Below are 23,572 nucleotides of genomic sequence, written 5' to 3'. Positions count from 1 at the left end.
CTTGGGACTGAAGACAAGCCTTTAGATCTTCAAACTTGGGATTGGTTTGGGGTGTCATGAAGAGGAGCTCCATGAATTACCCTTGCATTTAAAGTGATTAAGAACTTCATCTCTAAATACTTCTAGTGTCGTTACTTTCTTCAGGGAAGTGTGTACATTACTTTTCCCATCATAAATATGGGAGATTTGCTGAAAATTGAATGCTGTAGATGAAACATTCCAGGTACCTGTTGAAAACTCCTCTTCACAAGGAACAGATGGTTGTATGAGAGAATCTGTATTTGTGCCAACAAAGAGTCATTCCAAACACCCACATCGTGAAGGTCAGCAAGTGCAGAATTCACACAGACACCATCTTCGTGATGACTGTTGCCAAGTCCTAGCTGCACCTGGCTGAAACTGAAACATAATCATCCTGGGGTGAGTCATGTTTGGTAACTGTATCCCAAGTAAACCAACCAAACACATATCAAGCTGAAATAAAACATTATTGGTTCATTAAATTACTTTTAAAAAGCAATTTAAAATCTCTGGATCAGTGAATCTCTGGATCAGAGACAAAGACAGGATTCCTGGAATGAACCTGTATGCTGACATACAATGTTTAAGTCTTAGGTTCCTTGCCAACTAGCAGAATCACTTATATGAGAAGCTACAAAAAGCAGCTCACTTCTAGCAAGAAGCTATAAATACAAGAAAATACTTGGTGGAAAACAATTGAAAGAAAATGCTACTTGGAGAATAGAAGCATTGTTGAAAGCAAATTTACTGGGAATTTGGAACTCTAGAATTTAGTGAAAAAACAATTTTAATTAAAATATTTAAAAATAAGTTGTGTTCTACCAATAGTCATATACTTCTCCAGCTATCACATACTTCATGTTGCCTTAGAGAAATGTTCAACATTTCATGCTTTGAGATTAAACATCACTGTGCCTTGGAGTGGGCACTTAGAGCAGAAGTCACAATTTTTTTCCATCACTCTTGGACACGTAAGGGTTTTTTTCTGACTTAGACAAGCCTCTCGTAATTTTGGGATAGGACTTTTTACATAAACCTTTATAATTTTGTTTTGTTTTTAAACTTGTAGATGGATTTCCCAGATTTATTTATTTATTTATCTATTTATTTTTTTTTTTAAGTGAAGCCCATATTAGCAGTTTTCCAGAAGCAGAATCATAGAATGGTTCAGGTTGCTCAAAGACCCATCTATACTCCCTCCATTAATGCTTTTATCATGGTAAGACTAAAGCTTCAGGAACTCGAATTCACAAGAGGATGAACCTTTGTTAAGCTTCTTCGTATACCCATACCAAAGAAACATACAGATATTGAACAGATCTTTTTGCACACTTTCCCTTTCACTTTGTGGTTCTGACCATGATATATTTTGACTGCTTTGATTTTCATATAATTTCATCTCCATGCTGCAGATTTGCCTGCTTTAGTGTTGAGTTTTTGTCTTTTTCTTTGTGAGCAATGCTTACTTGGACATATTTAATTATTTCCCTATTTTATGACATTAGATCTTTTACATGGTTCTGTGTAGTCTGTTTCCTGCTAATTTTATTCTCACAGCTTCCCGGTCTTGCCAAATAATTCCTTTGTTCTTCACTTGCAGATGGAGATTCTGTCTTACTCAGGTGTATTTTTCTGCTTATTTTCTTATTGCTTAACTCTGTAACTGATGACTTACATCCCTACGCTTTATTTTTTATTTTATTTTATTTTATTTTATTTTATTTTATTTTATTTTATTTTATTTTATTTTATTTTATTATTGTATTCATTTTATTTTATATTTTATTTTATTTTTCATGTAGCACAATTTGTTTTACTGTAGTCAGTATTATTGTTATGACTTTCTCTGGCAAGCTTCACTGATGCCATCATCTGCAAAGAAGGAAAACAAGTGTGAAGGACATTTATGTCCAAAAAAGGTTTTGCTTTGGGCCTAATCTGCATGTGCATTCCAGCCAAAGTAGCATTTGTATGTTAAAAATAAAGCTGGTAGAGAATATACAAGTTGCAGCTGGATAGCCTAGAATGCTCTTGTCCTCCATGCCACAATAATCATTGTTATAATCCCTCTTTATTTATTAAATAGCCCAACAAAGAGCTATTTAGTTCCTGACATCCCCAAAATGAGCTTTGCTCTGTTGTACATGCTGCTCTAGTCATCTTGAGAGAGTCTGAAGTCCTCACAAGAGATGAAATAATAAACATTGTTCTCATACTCCAGGAATTTTATTCTATACTTAAATCATTAAATTAAGATAATGATGTAATTTAATCATAAAATAAATACATAAAGAAAGCCACATTTCAGAGATTCCTGAAAGTCTTGGTCTCCATAGAAGTAATATTTAGCAGAAATGATCTGGACCATTTTGCTTAACTGTCTCTCCAGCCCTTTTAGCTTCAGTTGCATTTTCTTTGTTAAATGAAGTCCTGGTAGTGAAAGGTGCTCAGTACTTGAGGTGCAGTAACCTCTATTTCCATTTGAAGTCAATGGTAAAGTATGATGCTTTTGTGCTACTAATTCTTCCCGTGAAAGTACAGTCAAAGGTCTGTAATATTGGTCTTTCGGATTATTGAATGTCATCCTCATCAAATTGAAATTCAGGCTCTCTTGACCTCTGACTAATGTTGTTGACTTCATTTAACATCTATCTTGGGGAAAAAAAAAAAATAATTCAATGCTGTCTACTTATGCCAAATGACTTTCTTTTGATATTTTTTTTCCTAGAAGATTCTCATCTTTGTTCTGTCTACTATATTGCCAGTGTTAAAGTTCACTCCTAATTCTGACACAGACTTGAAACAAGGAAATCCAGGAGTATATATTCCATGAGTGCTACTGAAACCACAACTCTTTTCTTTGATATTTGCCATACTTATAACAGCTAGATACGAAATAGAAAGAATATTAAGGTTTTCAGATTAAATTTAAAGAGGAAGTGAAATAACAATGATTACGGGCAATTTCAGGTGTAAAGGAAACACAGAGAAGAAAGTAATACCCACAGTTCCCATGGTTTTATGAATATATCACTGAGGACAAGTTGCTCCCCACTAATTTGACTTCTCTGGTAGTGAAATGTGTAAATTTCTCTCTACTCAATGGACAGAAATATGCATCTCTGGAAGACAACTCACTCCACTTATTTTAAACACTTATTCTAGACTACACAGGGAACATAGACAACAAACTTAGACTGAACACGCAGAGAACAACTCAGGTATCTAAACACAGGTGTGTAGTGCCATTTTAGTACTCCAAGGGGTTTTCTCTGCAATAGGTCTTTCAGAGATGCTGTATCATATCTGTCAGTCCTTGTTACTCTTCTAAGGAGCCAAAATACTACAGTGTAGGAAATACTACCTAAATAAAATGTCTAAAACTTTTGAGATTAGTCTAGCTGCAAGGATATAAACTGGTGGAGCAAATTAGGGGCGGTGAACTAAGTGGTATGTAATGAGGCAGAAAAGCAGAAGCTTTCTAGAGTACTCAACATCTAGAGAAGACTATTAATACTTTAAAGATATGGGTTAGAAAGGGAATGTGGAAGGTTATTTTCACATGCTGCTATGAGCTAGTCTGGGTTCAAAAGTCAACACCTAAATGGGATAACAAATTGAGGAAATTATAAATAATGAAACTGGAAAACTGAAAGGAAATTAAGACAAAATGTACAAGAGTAGTAAAGTAAAAGTAAAGCTAAATCCATATTATTATTTATAGCTACAGAGAAGATCAACAAACAAGAAAAATTTGTGATGGAGGAAGAAGGTGGTTATTAAAGATCATTATGTGCTTTAGGAGTATGACAAGTTCTGAAATGAGGAGAGTAATAGAGTTTGAAAATAAAAAGCCGTGTTCTGCAAGAAGTGTATTTTTATGAAAAAAAAATACACTTGCATGGAGTTATTTAGCAGAAATTCAGCCAAAACTGATATGATGATATCAACAAAACACAAGCAGAAATATGGGGTCTTGAGGGATGTTTCAAAAGACTGAGACAGCAGATAGGACAAATGTGAGTTTTTGTTTTATTTTATTGTTTTGTCCCAAGCAAAGACAAAAGTTGGATGATAAAATGCATCCATGTGTGTAGAACGACAATAGGAACTGCAGATGACAAAGGCAAGTTTGAAAGAAGATTCAGAGAACAGAAGTTTCTCACAGGGAAGTAATGACCATTCGAGGCACCATGTTAAAAAGATAACATAAAGAACTGAGAAATAGAGAAGAATCATTTTTAAAAAATAAAATAACTGCTTTGAAACTGTGACAAATTAATTACAATACCCTGATGACAAACTATGGAGTTTTTTGTTTGTTTGTTTGTTTGTTTGTTTGTTTTTGTCAGGACAGTGTGGTTGTTTCAGACAGCTTGACTTCAAAGACAGCTGTACTGGCAACAGCTGAATTGTTTCTGGGTCAGTCACATGTGTGTATGGTGTATGGAGGTTGTTTCAGTGTGAGTGTTCTCTCAGTTCCCTGTTTCCCTTAAGCAAGTGTTCACCAGTATGCATACTTTTATCCTGATAGATATGAATAAAACTTTATTTAATGAAAGCACTATGAAAATTATGAAAACTCTGCAAAACAATTTTGTGTGTGTGCCTAAAATAAAGTTGTAAATGTTATGCACATGTTGTGTAAAAATGTATTCTGATTTTTAGAAGAAAGCATTCATTCTGTCAGTTACATTGAGCTATATCTCATATTGAAGGAAATGCACTGAAAGTATTTTTTAATGTTATGGCATTTTTACTGTGTTGTATCAATACACAAATGCTACTCTGAAATTCTTCTGCCTAAGAACAAGAATGTTGAAATACAGATATCATTTCAGAATCATAGAAAATGGAAAGGGAGGACTTACTGGTCAATGTGCTGCCCTCTGAAATGAATTGTATTTTTTATGACACTATCCTAGGTTTATATGGAAGTCTATGTATTTTAATTTTCCAAACTGTACACTGTGAAGAAACAGAAAGTAACCTAGGGAAATCATTTGGTAAAGATCTGATAATCCCTGTATTTAACCTGTGCTCAAGTTCATAAGGAGGCAGGCAGTCACATTCTGCAAATTCTAGAAAGCCTAAGAAGAGCCAATCTTTAGTCCACCCCTTTGTGATTAAGAACCTTGCCATCCTGTGCTGGGTCAGAGACCACATCTTGTGTTTGGAGGGCATGTAGAGATAATTAGATGTGATTCAGGAATGATTAGTGAGTGTGCCACCCTGAGATCTATAAAGGATGTTCTTATTCTGTATGATTTTGAGTATGAGTATTTTGTTTACTGATATTTCTAAGCAAATAAATGCTTCACAAATCAGCAAGATTTGTGCAATTAAATATTCTACCTGTCTATACCTAACATACTGTCCTTAGGAGCTTTAATATATTAGTCATTTTTCGCCACATTTAAGATATGGGCAGACCAAAATTTGTGAAAATTTTAGGGTGATTAAGAAAGGTCATTACACATTCTCATAAGAAAAAAATGATTTTTTTTCTATTGATATAGTGCCAAGAAACATAAAAATTAACACTGTGGCAAGAATTCATATTTCTACTGTTTCTGACATGATTTTTCTCAATTAAATATTGAGATTAATGTTTAAGGATGCTTTTTTCCTATTCCTATTTAGTTCTTTCAAATCGTAAAACCAGAGCTCAGCTTTTAAAAAATTGTAACACAAAGATAAATGATTTTGTAATATGACATTGTACTAGGTTATGCTTTCTAATTTGATATTTCACGTTAATAATCATTATTTATATTTGTTTGTATAAAAACTCTATTCTAGTCATTATTTCAAACTTTGTCCTATGCACCCATTTTTTTTTTCTTTGTCATGGATGATTGTAGGGTAGGGAACAATTTGTTTAGAAGTCTAAAAAAGGAATGGATTTTAGATAAAGAAATTTAACTTACAAACATTAGTGACTAACTGGTATGCAGAATCCATGGAAATCAAGTCACCATGAAATTAAATTTCTACTTTTTGACTTTTGAAATAATAAAAAAAATGAACTCTGCTTTCAACTTAAGTGAGAAAAAACACCTTTTTTTTAATATAAAAATTTTATATTTAATCCATCTGACTTCTAAAGCCATTAGAAGTTATTTAGTGTTCTATAAGATTTGGTACTCAAATTAATGTTAGAAGTAATTCATAATGTATCAGCACTGAAAAAAATATGAACTCCGACTCATAACTGTATACATGTCACTTATAATATTGAATCATTTTGTGTAACAAATTGATAAAACAACTTTGGATTTGCTTTTGCTGATCATATTGCCTTACAAGAATTTTTGTGTCTAACAGGAAGTCCATGCATTTTAAGGATGGCTTAAAGTTTAAAATCACTATTTTTACATTAATAGAAGAGATGTTGTCATTGTGGCCTGCAGGCCACGTAAGATCACATGGGTAAGGGTATTGGGAAGAGGCAATATATTTTATTAGACCTACTTTTTTTTTTTTTTTTTTTTTAATGCAAAACCCGCCCCCCATCAAAAAGAAACCCAGAAAAACAACAACAAAAAACAACTTTCAGCTCTTGTTATCTAGATTCTTATTGTACTGATGCTATTTTTCATGCATGACAAAGTGGATAATTTTAAACTCAAATCCAGTTTTTAAAATAATCATAACTGCTTTGGTATTCATTCAGTGAATAACTGTGTTTGGAACAATGGATATATGACATGGCTTGAACTGAGGGTGACCTGGCAGTGCCAATCTGCAGAGAGTGTTTAGTTATATAATTTAATGGCCTTCACATTTTTCTATCTAGGTGTCTGAGGCAGGTTTCCTCTTTCATACAAATCTTGTGGTAACCTTTGCTCCCTGATGGTTTAAATCACATTCTTAAGGGATTAAACTGTTATGACAAAAGAGGAATGTTTAGATATTCTTCTTTGCAGCTAAAAATTTGTCAGATTAGAAATCGTGTATTTTATAATCTCAAGATCAAAGAAGCTTTCCATCAAAGCTTTGTGTCCACTATAATATTTTCCCAACCTTTGTTGAACCTGAATTGTTTTGGATTATCTCACATTGGGTTCACTGAGTATGCCTAGCCAAATGTGGGAAAAAGCTTCCTGCCAAACATTTTAAACATTTCACATGTGTAGGGCAGAGGCGGTAAGCCACAGGTATTAGTTTACTGCAGTGGAGAAGCTTGCTTTAACAGTCTTTTTAGCTTTACTTTTATACAAGTTGCTGTTTGAGATTAGTATGACAGATAAAACCCCACAGGGCAACTGTTTATCTTCCATTAGGAATACCATTCACTTTCTTTAACCTGGTGACCCTAGTGCTCCTGTAAAGAGTCTCTTTTATAGAGTTTTTACATCTTGATGGATTAAGTATCATTTCTCTGCTGAAGAAAAAAAAAAACACAAACACAAAAAAAAAAACAAAACAAAAAAAAATACAACTCGATTTATTTAGAAGAATGGTTTGTCAGAGGAGAATAGTTTTTGTCTTTATCCATCTTTAAATCCAGCAGTCGTGTTCCCCAAATAGTCAAGAAACTGTGATTATTCAAAGTTCAAATTGTCAGTTAATTTAAAATCCAATCACTGAATCTCTTTATTACAGTTTCACTGTGTATTCAGCAAAGCAAATAGGATACTAAGGGGTCAGAGGACAGAGGGCTTAGCAATTCTCTGTGCTGTGTAATACCTTGACAGTCTTCAATATCTGGCACAACATTTTTGAAAAATGCATATTTACAGTGATATACCTTTTCTGCTGAAATTATGTTATTTATAGGTATAGATATCTATATATAAAATCATGCATAATCAAAATAAATCTGAACAATCTCTATAAAGAAATAATCAAAACATATATTTAGATAGATCCAACTGAAAGCTTAGAATTTAGCATGCAAAGAGATGTTCATTCCATAGGCTGAAATTAGGACATTTTGGGGAAAGTGGATAGGTTGTTGTTTTTTTTTTTTTTTTAAATGGATATAAAAAAATATGCGACAAAAGTATTAACAATCTAAATATGAAAATATTTTAAAATAAAGTATAATATTAAAATATTAAAATATACACTTTTGACAAGCTGCACTGTACACACATTAGACTGAGGTTCAGGAAAAAATTATTTTTGGAGACAATTGTGTGAAATACTTTTTTTCCCTGTCTTTAAAATCTTGGATATAAATTATCTTCTCCCAATCATTTCTGAATTATTCTTGTCTAACTAATGTGTTATAACTGGCTATTCTTTTTTTTTTTTTCTCCAGCATGTCCTTCCCCTCCCTCTCCCCTTCTCCCTCCTCCCTCCCTTGTCCACTCAGTGACCTGTTTTCTTAATTGATATAGGTACCATGCATATATTTGCAATAGTTAGATTTCCTACTCCACCTGCACTATTTTAGGACCTAATATTTTCAATTGCATCATAATATGGCATGGTTTCTTCAGTGGTGTTCTGCAAGGAGGTGCAACTTATACATTACAACTTGAGGTGCATTCCTGAGGTGCATATCCATGCTCAGGGTTTTCAACTTCTTTGATTTAATCAGGGGGCTATAAAAAGCAGTGGATGTAGCCTATATTCCTTTTTTTTTTTTTTTTTTTTTTTTTTTTTCCTTAAACTCTTTATTATTTAATAGCATTTTCATTGATGTACTTGAAACACCTTATGGGTGTTATCACCTATGGAGAAAGTCCACTCAAATTACAGTATTAGCATATGCGTCATGGGGTGTGCAGATATCTCTAAAAGAAGCAGAACACACATGACTTAAGGTATTCAAGTTTATACAGGTAAGCTTGTAGCATCTGTGTATTCTTTTAACAAAATGTATGAAAAGTATTGTGACTGAGACAAATGGCTAGACTATTTTTGTATTCATATTAGATGGCAATTAAAAGATAGATTCACTCTGTATATGTTATCACATCAGATTTTAAAGAATTCTTTGCTTTCTCATCCCCATTTGAATCCAGCACAGCACTCCTTTTCCTAATCTACTTCTGTCATAATCAATGACTGTGAATCCCTGACATATTTGTGCTCAGATTTTAATGGGACTGGTTTATTTATTGTTTGATCTGAGAGTGAAACTGTACACTTTAGTTTTGAATTTGGATCTAAGCCTACTGTTTATGGGTCACCTGTATATATCATCCCCCAATATCTACAAGATATCAGGTGCTGATATATTCTTCTGTCCTTTGGAGTCAAAATAAGATACAGGGTGCAGCAACAGCTTCATCTCTGTGTGTGTCTTCATTTACTGGGCCTATTAATTATTAGACATAGTGTTAACATTAACTAGCTTATTTATTTCTGAGTGCTGGAATCTTGTGATTTTGTGATATATGACAAATCACGATGTGGAAAAATATACTGCAAGTTTCTGCAAATGCTTACTGATTAGTAGAAAAACTGGCAATAGTCTAAGAAAAGTTACTTGTGCTCAAAAAATGCCATTGTCTAAGAATGATCTTCCTATACTTGTTTAACTACTGCAGTTCTTGGCACATCATTCCCTGTTGTGCTTTCTTCATATGTGATTTGACTAAAATTAAAAGAGGAGTTTTCAGATTAAAGATATCATATAAATGAATGTCTTACAGGGATGCTAGAATACTTTACAGGGATGTTAGAATATTAATGGAATCGTGATTCAGTAGATGGGTATAAAAACTGGAACCTTGAACACATAAAAAAAAAAAAGAATTTAGAGAACAAAACACAATTTATGCCTTCTGGAATACTTCTTCATCAAACTGTTTTAAAACTGAGAAATGAGATTGTACTTGCCCATGGTCAAGGGATTTCTGAAGTAGAATATTAAAGGTTTGTTAGAATTAGATTTCAAACAATGTTGGGCATTTCATGCTTGAATGACAAAAAGACAATTATTTCCCAGTGTCTTTGCTGCCCCTGGGCATGATTAAATAATGGAATTGTATTCTCAGAAAGATGTGGTGTATTACTTTTAGCAGCTTTTCAAGCTGAAGTCTTTATAAATAAAAAGAGCTATAATTAAAAAAAAAAAAAAAAAAGAAGGTAAAAACTCCGTGCCATCTCATCTCCTTAAAACATGGAAAAGAAAGAAATGTGTACAGTAATATCTATAACCCTTAGCATGTAGGTTTCCTGAAAAATTCATTCTTAAGGGAAAGAAAATGTGGCACTCCTAGGGCTGAGCAGCTCTACTCATGCATTCTTTATTGTTTTATGTTTCTTGCAGCAATGGCATATTAAAAAAAAAAAAAAAAAAAAAAAAAAGTTAACTGGTTAACTGTTAGTTAACTGTTTGGAGATTTTAAAATTTTGATGGTACTTCCACAGGTGTAAAAGACCTTTTTTTTAGAAGTATTCAAAAACTTTATCTAGTTTTGTCATTTTTTAATTACTCCAGACCAGACTGCAGTTTGTAGAAAGACCACCACTGTTCAGCAGGGCCAGTACTTAAATATAAGAAATATCCTGTGCCTGTAATCTTGTATTCTGTAAATTTGTAATCAGGTCATTGTCAGGTAGCATTTCTGGCCACAGAAATCTTGGGTGCTAGGCTCTCTGGCAGCATTATGCCTTGAGGTTTATCCCACAAAGGAAGTGTTACAAGCTTCTCTGTCCCTGAACAGGTTCTGGCAGGCTGGCTTATCTCACACACAAAATCTGCTGTGCTGTAGGTGCATTAAGAACCACAGATGAGAGCATCCACAAGAAATCAGTGGCTTTCAACCTACTAAAACTGGAATTACCATTTGACTTTTGCAGTGAAGGTGAAGACTTACATATGAAGAACTAGTAAAACTAAGATTGCTTTTTTTTTATTACTTTATTACTACTCTATGTTTACACTAATTTAAATTAGGATTTGAAATGAGATTGTTCTGCCACTGGTTGTTCACCAATGTTTGTTCCTATCTCCTCTCTAGTGGCAGACCTAGTTTCTGTGCCAATAAAACTATGCCAATCTTCTCTGAGAATAAGCTTCCTGCTTCCTTGCACCTCCCCAGTAATAGTTTGGCTGGATCAGTTCCTTCTTTGAACTACTGTGAATCTCTACAAACTCTGGAGGTAGAAAAAGTGGAGGGCAAAAAGTAGCTGAGAAGAGGGAAGAGAGAATCACTTTGGTGGATGGATTTGTGCATGATTCAAGCTGTACAGAGATATGAAGAATTACAATGACTGTTCTGTTCTGTTGCTTTACTGCATTGTATGTATAACCATGAGATATTATTGCTCTATTTGCTATAGCATGCCTTAAATATTCCCCATGATTTACGTTATTAGGATTTTTAAACCTATTTCAACAGGCCACAAAACTTTCTTCATAGACTACCAGCTTTCCTTTTCAGTAAGCAAGGTTAAGCTTTGCAGCTCAAAAAGCAATACTTGTGTATCCACTCTCTGACACATCATTATTCTGTGATATGTATCAAAGTTCCTCTCTTTTTATCAGATTGCAGAATTGTCCATTTGTATAACTGCTCAAAGTAAATAAATAATCCAGACAATACTAGGTGCAAAGGCAGTTGAAACTTTTCATCGTTTGGTCTTACATCAAGGAGAAAACCTGTCAAAGAACTTGTCCAACCAGAGGAAGGTGCCAAAATCCCTAGATCTAGCCTTGGCATACGGTATTGAACAGATGTACTGGATATGAAAAATCGCAGCTGCCAGCTAGCTGATAGCTACCTAAGAATCAGGCAGTGCTAATTTGGTATTTCTATGCTAGATAAGATCTATGTGGTGTGTCTGTGGGTAACTCAAGCTCTGTTTACATTAGGTTGATAAGAATAGATACCATACAGGGTGTCTTAGGAAAGATGTATCCATTTGTGACTGCAATCCACATGACAGATAATTATTTAAAATGAACACTGTTATTACTGCATCAGAAAATTTGATCTATAAAGGCAGGACAGAAGTGGCATCTTCATGAAATCCTCTGACCATTACGAAGAAGAAATTGTACTTGGACTCTGAATCTTATTTTACTAAGGCCCTTAACTCTGCTGTGCTAATGATCTTTAAAGTGAGTTAAGTTAGTCAGGGTAACAAAGACTTCTATTGAAATTGAAAATAGGGTCCACAATGCCTAGTTAAATTAGGAAAATTCCTGGTCAAATTTCTGTTACTACATGTTTTCCTACTGCTTCACTTTCTTCTTTTGATGAATTTGCTCATCTGTAATCAGGGGCAGAATTCGTCCCATCTATCGTATTACAAAAACATTAACTCTACTTCTGAAATGATACCGGTAAATGTTTCTTTCATTGTGGCCAAAAAAAATCTCTTGCTTTTAGCACCTTCAAATGAAAGTAATACTGCCTTATCAGCTGTTAAAAATAAAAAGGAAAGAAAAAAAAAAAAGACAAAAAGACAAAAAAGAGAGAATAATCAACTTCTAAACATAATGATTTTGAGTTCAGTAGGCCTGATATCTTCCTCAGACCTCTTATCTATTCATTTGAAATATTTTATTTCATCTCTTTCCTATCTTACACATGAAAACAAAAGAAAACAAAACAGTATTTGCCATATATCTTGGAAAAAGGGAAGAAAGTCTATCAAATTCAGTATTCCTTTTTAAACCAATGTCCTCTCTAATGTCTACATTAATTAAATAAATGCATTTTTAATTGAAATGCACAAAGCTTTAAAGTCAAACTAAGTTCATGTCCTCAGGCACCCTATTAATGGAATTTTGGAGTGACAATGCATGCCAACCAGTGGGTCAGGGCCATATTAATGCATCATGAGTTTTTTTCTCTGATGGCACAAGTTATTGGAGATTCATTCTTGAAGCAAAGGTCTATCCCTTTACAGTTCTTGCAGAAATGACATCTTGTGATGTCTCAACAGATTCCGTGAGCAGTTTTAAAAATATTTGAAACAGGTTAGTCCTTTTCAAATGTTTTAGTCAATGAGACTTTGACTGCAGTTAAAGGTGTTCATTAAGAAGACTCTTCTTCCTTTTGAGGACAGAGGGTCCATTTATTCTTATTTGACTTCCAAGTGAATTATGTGCACAGAGCAATACTTTCTGGTACTATGAGGAGCCAGGAGTTGGAATTGATGATCCTTGTGGGTCCCTTCCAACTGAGAATATTCTATGATTCTATGTCTAGTCTATGATTCATTGATGTTATTTTTTCCAAAATGCTTTCTTTCTTTATAAAAAGGAATAAGAAGAAAACAAGACAAGTAAACCTGAATAGACATACACCACAAGGGTGTATGCAAATATGCAAATATGAAGCACAGTCACCATCAACAATGTGCATACCAGGAAAAAAACAAACAACAACAACAACAACAACAACAACAAAATCAGAAAGCCAAGGGCTGGTTAATTCTCTTGCATTGAATGAATCCTTCCAAGTTATATGCATACTGCAGCTGCATGTCCTTTGTGTTCTTTGTATGGCTGGGAATGTTAGAGAATGCTCTGTGCCTTGTCTGCGTGAGATTTCGTATAGTTCCTGGGGGAATTCTGCTAAGAGTTTTGGCCAGTTTCCCAGGATCCGCCTACACCAGCAAACAAACAAACAAAAAGACCAGTGAGTCTTGGTCCAGAGGCCAATTGGTGCAGGCTTGTACCTGTCTGTCCATGCTATTTCTTTCCTCAAACTAGAATGGCTAAAACCTCACATTGTCCTTAGGAAGCTTCCTGTGATATCCTGTGATATCCTGTGGTATCCTGAATTTTTACTTGTATTGTTTGAGAGAGTTATTTGATGTGGGTCAGAATTGTATCAGAGAATGTATATTCAACTAGATTTGCAAGAGATCCTTGACCATTGGGCAAACTTAGTCCAATATTTTATTTAGAAGTATCAACATAGTCTATGAGTGTACTCTCACTGTAGGCATCGCTGTGGCAGAAAAATATTTAGGGGAAAAATTACATCCACAGTATTAGAAGACCTGCAGATCTGAGTGAAAGCTCAGAAGAGAAAGCTTGCTTAAAATATAAATATATCCAGAAAAAAATATAAGGAATATGCAAGACTCATAAGCAAAGCTATACCATTTTACTGAGGAGGAAAAAAAAGCACAACACAACAAAAACAACATCAACAACAACAAAACACAACAAAATCAAAAACAAACAAACAAACAAAAAACTTGAACTAGAAACTGGAACCATATATTGATAATGAGAATGAGTCCAGAGGAGGGCCATGAAGATCAAAGAGCAGAAACACCTCTCCTATGAAGACAGGCTGAAGGAGTTAGGGTTGTTCAGCTTGGAGAAGAAAAGGCCCCAGGGGAACTTACATCAGCCTTCCAATACCAAAAGGCACCCTACAAGAAAGATGGCGAGGGACTCTGTCATAGAGTGATAGGACAAGAAGTAATGGCCTTAAACTAAAAGACAGATTAGGTTAGATGTTCAGAAAAAAATCTTTACTCAGAAGGTTGTGAGGCAATGGAACATGTTGTCCAGAAAAGCTGTGGACACTCCGTCTCTGGAAGTATTTAAGGCCAGGTTGGACAGGACTTTGATCAACCTGGTCTAGTGGAAGGTGTCCCTCCTGGCAGGGGAGTTGGCAGGGGTTTAGAATTAGATGATCTTTAGGGTCCTTTCAAGTCCAAACCATTCTATCATTTTATGATTCTATGATTCTAAAGGGGTACAGTTTCTAAATCATTCTTTATCTTGATTTGGAAGTAATATTTTAAATCTGGTCATTCCTCCATAGTATGGTCTATTTTGAAGGCAACAATATCAACCTTGTCTAGTGACTGAATGAATGCAGAAATATCTAGTGGTATAATCCCAGTGCAGTTTCAGATTTGAGAGCTCATACTGTCCTCCAACAGTCTGGCTTTCTGAATATATCAGGTAACAGAGAAAAAAAATATCTTTACATATGCTGTGAAATAATTATTTGCTTGAGAAAATATAGGTCTATATTTCAAGCCAAGTAAGAAGGTACATTTCTTAAATGTTGGTCATGTGAGGGGAAAGGGAGTGTATTAATTGCAGTTTAATAATAATAATACTTATAATTATTATTATAAATAAATAAATAATACAATAAACACAGTGGGCTTTGGCACCATTAGAAGAGTTTTGCCCATGACCCTCAAATTAAAGATGTTTTATTTCTAAGGTAATGGATCCTTTTGGAAAAGTATGCAGTACAGTTCCATTGTCCTCTGTTGCTATGACTGCCCCTTCCTTACTTAGCTTGCTCATCTTTCTGAATTCTTGTTTTCAGCTTCCATTTTGTGTCACAGAGGAGCAAGTGTTGAACTGTGAATTCCTATAAAAGGCTTATTGTCTCTTCAAAACATTCCTCCCATGTATTTCATAATAATCTGTTGAGATACAAAAACCTTTATTAATAACTCTTCTGAGTATAAATATTTGCTTCCTTGCTAGAGAATTGCTTGGGTTTTTCATGACACAAATGAAAGAGCAGCCATACAATTCAGAACAAAGATCTGTCTAGATCAGCATCATTGGCCTTTCATTGAATGCTTAGGAGAAGGAGGAAAAAGACCAAGGATGACATATTTCTTCCTGTTTGCTTTCCTACTTTCAGCTCAAGAACGTCCCTCATTTTCTGTGATTTGTCTGTTTACAGGCCTTGCATGAATCTGTCCTTCCAGTAGCTGATCAGTGTCCACTTCTTGCATCCACCAGGCCCTTTGGCAAGGAGTTCCAAAGATAGACTGTTGCATGGCAAACTACCTTATTCACTTTGCTTTGAATCTGTCTTCTACTAGCTTCTTTTGCTAGCAAATACTTGCACTAGAAGGGCACTAGAAGTGAATAATCAGTCTTTGGCCAACTTTGGTTCTGCAGACCTCTGTGCCATTCATAGTTCTGCAGACCTGTTTTGTCATTTGAATCCATCTCTTTTCTGACCTGAAGATCTGAACCTATTAAGTCATATCTTGTAGGATACTGTTTCATCCCAGCAGACATTGAACCTCTCATTTTTCTGAGATGGGAAGATTAGAGCACAGGGTTCAAAATGTGAGAAATCAATAGAGCTGAATACTAGAACAAGAAAATATTATTTTCATGTTCTTCATTTCATAGTTTTCCATATTGATAGACTTTAGATATTTTGTTATCTAATTATTCAGTCCTGTTAGTCTGAAATTCCTCATACTCAGTTTTTGCTATTGAATAGTGTTGTCAGGTTATTTCACACTTTTTGTTCAAATGACTTGAAATAATTAATATACTTCAAAAAATCTGTCTAGTTTTAGAAATTTACAAATAATTAATAAAGAGGTGTATTTCATTAAAATTGATAGCCACGAAATTATGTGTTTCTAGATATTAAAAAAGATTACAGAGACTTTTGGTCTATCCTGCAAGTTACCTACCAGTTTACCTAAAGGTTTCTGGGATAATAAAAGTGAATTTTTATTTAAGCCACATTAACACAAATGAAAAATATGCAGAAAACTTTGTATTTGACTTTGGTGCCAGCAACCAAGGATTTTTGTTTATCTTTCTTTTTAAAAAATAAGTTCCCTGGAAGAGGTAGATTTTCTTATGGCAGTTTTGTTGTTGATGAACATAAGTAATAGAATCATGGAATCACAGAATCACCACAGCAAAAACTTTCCTTAACACACTGTTTAAAGGAAGAGCTTTCACATGGAGAAAGTTGCTGTCAGGGATACTGTAGCCACCAAGGCTGAACTTAGGCTCTGTACTGTAAGCATGGATCAGTCAGTTATGTCTCCCTCCCTCTCCAACTACTCCTTTTTCTCCTCACCTCCCTTGACCTCTTGCTTTGTATGACAGCTGTGGAAAATCAAATCATCCTGCAAACCTGCTTTCTGCTGGCCAGCTGGCAGCATGGGCCAGGAACAAAAGTGCCAGAACGTTACAGCTGTATGGGTATTGCTGTCTATCCATCTGTAGCATATGCCATATGCCTGTCCCTGAAGTAAGCTGAAAGGAGGATCCATTAGAAATGAAACTCCTTCATCAGAACAAAAAAGGTTTCCTTCCCATTCTCTTGCCTTACTCTTCTGATCTTCTCTGCTAGTCATTCATTCTCTTCTTTGCTCAGTGCTCTAGGGATCATATACACAAAGAATTCATTCAAGTTTGTGGCCCACTGATACATTTTGTTAGAGAGTACAAAAGAATTTAACGTCACCTTTTTGAGACGAAGGTGTGGCAAGTCCCACTTCTCTCAAGTAAATAATGCTAAAGTAGAATTTACTGTTCTATGAGTTCAGACAAATCTGTTCAGCCAATTTACAGTCATTTTATTTTCCATGAGGTCAAAACAGTGCAGATGAGCAGTATACAAGGGACAAGAATTTAATTCAAAGATATGGTCACTTCTGGTTTAGTAAAATAAGCATGTCCATATATGAACACATTCATATTCTAGCCTAAGTTTTAAAAAATAATATTAATAAAAAAGTTATTTCTCTAGTTCCCAGATTTTGAATATGTTAAAATAGAGGTGGCAAGAAGCCAACATGCTTAGTAATGTACAGTGGCACTCCAAAGGCAAACATGAACAATAAAGATATCCTTCTACACTGACAGGGCTGATCACATTTGACTGGAATGTTGATCATTATTTGTTAAAAGACGAAGCATTCTGAATTTCAAAAGTTCAACTCTCACCATAAGCAGAAGGAAATTGTATGCACAGAGAATTCATGGCAGATGTACTTTTTAATTTAAATTTATTTTTTTATTCTAGACATTGAGAAAAAGATTGTGACAGTGGAGTATAGTTCTTAGAGCCCCCTTACTCTGACCTGTACAAATACATCTCATCATTTAGCTTTTTCACTCCACTGAAAAGAAATCAAGATTTTTGAGTAAAGTAATATTTTTATTGCTTACCACAGCACGAGCCATTCTTCTAAATAGACCCAAAATTACTTTATGAAAAAAACAAACAAACAAAAAGACCCTGTTACTTTTAATATGCTCATTTCCTGTCTTTCTGAGTGATGCTTAATTAGAAGCAAAAAAATAAACACACAGAAACAAACCAACAAAACCAACAAAACCAACAAAACAACTTTATAGCAGTGCTCTTCTGGAATTCTTGATATGATTCTTCCATTAGCTGTTGCCTGTTGAGTTTATCTGGAGAGTTAATCGTATTTTGAATATTTAACTTACAAATCATGGGGTTACTTGTAGTGCTTAACTTCAAATACATAGCTTGAAAGCTCAAAATACCTTCTCACCATGTCTCAACATTCCTATTTTTTTTTCATTCATCCAGAAGTATCTGTATATTATGAAATATCATAGGCTCAGGTGTTTTATAGACCAATAATTTAACAGTGTTCATAGACATTCTTTTCCTCTTGGTGTCAAGCTAAAACTTAAGAGATTCAAATTTGACCCTTCACTAAGTAAGAATTATCCTCCTCTTTTCCATTTCCTTCAAATATGTTGAATAAACCAAATTTGTTTGCATAACTCTGAAAAGCTGCCATCTGGCAATGTGCTGTCTCGATTCATGGCAGTGTTTTGTTCCTGCCAATTTCAAGCCTTTGTTTTAAAATCTGTGCAGAAAACAACCCAATCTTCCTTCCCCTGAAGTCAATGGCAGAACTCCCACAAGGTTCTCAAGGAGAAGGATCAAGCCCAAACAATAATGGAAGGTAATTTAATTTTTTTTTCAAAGTATCATCAAAGGAATTGTACTCCTAATTCTATTTGTTGCTGCTTTGAAAACAATGGCAATAATGGCAATATTTTGAATATATACAATATATGCAAATATACATGTATATATATTTGCAATAGCTGTAGGTGACTTGAAACTGTCTGATTATACACACACACACTCATATATATGTATATATATATAAATCCCCATGGGAAAATAAAGGAGAACATTTGAAACACTGCATATCAAAGAGTGTTTTCTTTTCTGAAAGCTAAAAAGAAGCTTCTAAAATGATTTTATTATTCATCACTTGATAAGCAGAAGTTTTCTGGAGCAGTTTGAATTATAGGATATAAGATCATAGTCATACATAGTCATTTTAACATAGGCTAAAATCCCATCAGATCTCATAGCTAAAATGAAGATGCCTTGAGTCCCAAGGGTAAAGCAGGGTGTTTAACAAATTCCATATGTTCTAACTCTTAATCTTTCAACTCATTTTGGGGGATCTGGATCACTTTTTCCTAATGTTTTCGTAAGTGTCAAGTCTGAACTATGCCACATTAGTAGGCCCCTTCAGCTAGGTGAAAAGCTGAAGCCTTGATAAGCTGTGAATACAGAAATCTGCACATTCACCCTTCTTTAGGGTGGGAAGCTACCGCCTGTGTTCTGGCTCATTTCCAGATGAATTTCACCTTCCTGCAATTGCCTGAATCCAGTCTTTGCCCAGCCTGCATTTGCACTTGGGATTTCCCTGGCCTCGATGCAGGACCTTGCTCTTGGCCTTGTTGAACTTCATGAGGGTCACACTGGCCCATTTCTCTAGCCCATCCAGGTCCCTCTGGATGGCATCCCTTCCCTCCAACATGTTGGTCCAGCCAATTCATTACCCACCGAGTGGTCCATTCATCAAATCCACATCTTTTCAATTTAGAGACAAGGATATACAGGACAGTGTCAAATGCTTTGCACAAGTCCAAGCTGATGTTGTCAGTTGCTCTTTCCCTATCCACCAATGCTGTAACTGTGTTGTAGAAGGCCACCAGATTTGTCAGGTACAATCTGCCCATAGTGAAGCAATGTTGGTGGTCATTAATCACTTCTGGGTTTTCCATGTGCCTTAGCATATTTTCTAGGAAGATTTATTTGCTCCATGATTTTTCTGAGCACAGAGGTGAGACTGATTGGCCTGTAGTTATCCAGGTTTTCCTTCTTTCCTTTTTTAAAAAATGGGGGTTATATTTCCTCTTTTCCAGTCAGTGAGAACTTTACCAGACTGCCATGATTTCTCAAAAAGATATGGTTAATGCATGGACCTTTTCTTCCTTGCTGTGCCTATAGGAGATAAGAGGTTCTGGCATAGCTCTATTTGGCACAATTTTAGCTAATGGACTTGTTCTGTGTTTAAATGATGAACTGACAGCTATAGTGATTCCCCACAGGTAGGAGGAAAACAGTACCGGTCCTACTTATATACAGAAAAATGTCTGGAGTCGTGTATAGGGCAAAGAAAACTAGGACATGAGTAAGTGGGTTTTTTGAAAAGAAAAAGTCTAAACATTTGATATATGAGTTTTAATTACAATTTAAATGTTGTTCTCTGTATTTGCACATATAAATTTTTGTTTTGCTTTGTTTCATTTTAAGTACATGTATACATTCCATACAGAAATGCACCATACAGATCCTATTTTAGTCAGGATCTATATCCCATTTTAGTCAAGTAGTTAGTTACTTCTACCTTATTTGTTGTCTTTGGTTCTAGGAGCCTTGCCCTAGGAGATAATTGCATGCTATGCACCCCAAACTTTCCATGTGAAAGCTGTTTAGCAAATGCACATTATACCTGTCTCCAGACATTTTTTTTTTTTTTTTTTTTTTTTTTCCTGGTGAAATCTGTGTAGAATTACACTGAAATTTATAGAGTTACACACCTGAAACTGGACTTGCTGTCTCTGGCCCAAAAAGTTAGCTGTGGACTGTGCACTAAGATTCACTGTGATTCTTACAAACACAGGAATCTGTTCTCTTAACAAGAAAATGAAGTGTCTCAAGCTGTAATGTTTGTGGAAAAAAAAAAACAAAACACTAAAACAAGACTGTTAAACTTAATCTGTTCAAATTAAAAGACAAAGTCTGCAAACCTCAAAGCTGGGATCTGACTTCTGGTGTAAAGCTGCATGTATGTGAGCAAGGGTTTGTATTAGTTTCCATCTTTTCTTAGGACTTACGGATATCATGAAGTATAAAAATTGAAGTAATGTTATTAATGTAACACTAAAAAAAGTGTAGTCCCCCTCCAGCCCTAACTCCCCAACGTACACAAACTTTTAACAGCAGCTTGAATGTAAACTTTCGTTTCCTGTCCACTAGGAAATATATACTTTCAGTGGGGATCAACAGGCAGAATTATTCAAGGTGTGCTTTGGTGTGCTTCAGTAGTTACAGCAGGGAACTTGAAAAGGTCTTGGTCTAGTTTCAGCATGTTTCTGGGTCATTCATTCACTCAGTGACCTTTGATAACTTACTTGACCTCAATCAAACCAGCTGCAAAGGCAGGTAAAGGAGGTCTGCTCTGCAAGGGAGATACTGCATCTGAATTGAGTCTCCCTGGGGAAACAAATATAATATTCTGAACTGGCAAAGTTCAAGCTTTATGAATGTAAGAAATGTTGCAAGGTAAATCTCCTCTAGTATCTGATTATGAAACAGCGACAATATATTCTCCTTCATGGATCATTTCAAAGCCCATTTGACAGCATTAGGTATTGTGTCCTTAAAGTGTATGAATTTAAAACTGCTTAAATGATGATGAGTTATCTAATAAAGATAACAAGTATTTAAGGAAGATAAATTCTCTTCCAGCTGAACTCTGATAGTCAACAAACACAGTGCTTACAACGTTTTAATACAGCTTTGCTTAAGCCAGGTGATATGATAGACCATGCACAGTGAAGGATTATTGGGCCTCTAGTGCATTGCTGGACAGAAGGTGCAGTGTGCCAAGTGTGTCCTCCTACCTGAGAAGAGGCCACATCCACCAAAAGGGTGTGCTCAGGAGTGTTCTATGGCAAATTACACATCTGAAGTCACAGCTAGCAGGAATGATCATGACTATTTGGACATTAATGCTGCTTTGCACTCACTTACCCCAAAGAGATTTTTTCCCCATCATTTGGTTTTATTCAGTAAAATTATCTGATTTATTTAGAGTCAAATATTCAATGAATATTATTTTTTTATTAAAAGAGATCCAGATTTTAGATCCATATTTTCCTATGTTCTATGAAGCACAACTGGAAATTGTCAATTTAAGAATGATATGAGTGAAATATTCAGAAAGAATTGCAAATTGACCTCAAGTGAGCCTTACTTGAATACCATAACAGCTGTCATTGCAACTGACACAGTGTCGATAGGTGTATTGAGTTTACATGGCAAGGTTTTGGTATTTGGGGGCTGCAGGTGTGGCCTCTGTGAGAAAAGTACAGAAGCTGCCCCATGTTAGATAAGAGCCAGCTTCAGCTGGCTCCAAAAAGGACCTGCTGCTGGCCAGAGATGAGCTAATAAGCACCTCTGTGAGAGTAGATTTAAGAAAGAGAAAAAAACTGCAGCTGCGAGAGTGAGGGAGGACCAGTCCTGCACACATCAAGGTCACTCAAGAAAGAGGGGGAGGAGGTGCTCCCCACTCTGGAGCTGAAGTTTCCCTAAAGCCTGTGGAGAGGTCCATGGTGGAGCAGGCTGTCCCCCTGCAACCCATGGGTACTACAGTGAGCAGATTTCCATGCTGCAGCTCATGGAGGAGCCCATGGTGGAGCAGTTGTATCCAACCTGAAGGAGGCTGTGTCCTATGGAGAGCCCCCACCAGAGCAGACTCCAGGCTAGAGCTATAAGAAAAGGGGTTGAGTAACGCTTGTCTGGGCTCTCACATAAACTCCCAGTGATAGTGTAGATCAGCTCCAGTAAGATTTAATATTCAAATTATAGTTTCAAAATGTAGTGTCTTTACTCCACACTTAGTTCAGGTATACTGTCACAGAGTGTCATGATGTTTGCTTGGGACTTTTTTTTTTTTTAAAGGGACTTTCCAATATCCCTTCCCCTTCCCCTTTAGCTTTCCCTTTCCCTTCCCTTTTGCTTTCTTCTTTCCACTTCCCATTTCCAAAAATATCTTCCTTTTTGCCTTTTGTCTCCACTTTCTCATCCCCTTACACCCTTCCTATCCTCTTCCCCCTTTGCCTCCTTCCCCTTTTCTTTGCCTCTCTCGTTCTCCCACTCTGGCTTCCACTCCCATCCCATTTCCTATTTATTTATTTATTTATTAAATTTATTTATTTATTTATTTAAGAATTTATTTATTTTTTTTGTCTTTCAGTGAGGCAGGCAAGGTGGTGCAGGAGTTATTTATGCAAATCTGATTCTCTTGTTTTTCTTTGTTTTCTTAGGCAGGTTTCTTCTTTCTGGATCAGACTTCAGTCTGGTGTAAATTTAAATGGAACAACATATGGTCAGAGATCATACCACGGATCATTGGTTCTAGCATGAAAGAATCCTGCAAAGTCAAGTTACAAACACATATTTGGGCTGGAGAGATGAAAGTTCAAATTGTGAGAAATCTACAGAGATTTAATTTGTTCTGTGTTATTTTTATATTTTACAATTTAAAAGCAACTCAAACAACTGGGAATCTTCAGACTTGATTTCTGCACTAATAAATTGTGTATTAGATTTTAATCCCATGTATTTTTAGACTTTTTTTGTTTATCTATTCTTTAAAATTATATCCACAAACACTAACTCCTCAGTGTTTTATACTGTGAAAATCTTATGTTTGTGTATTGTTCCTTGTGTATTAATTTATTGAATTAAATTACCTGTTCATTTTATGAGAACTATTAATAGAACTAAACCTTAACCTTTTTGTT

This window comes from Anas platyrhynchos, chromosome 1 (genome assembly GCF_047663525.1).
Source record: "Anas platyrhynchos isolate ZD024472 breed Pekin duck chromosome 1, IASCAAS_PekinDuck_T2T, whole genome shotgun sequence".
Lineage (NCBI taxonomy): Eukaryota > Metazoa > Chordata > Aves > Anseriformes > Anatidae > Anas > Anas platyrhynchos.
The sequence above is the reverse complement of the archived record's forward strand: the minus strand, read 5'-3'. Positions refer to the sequence as shown.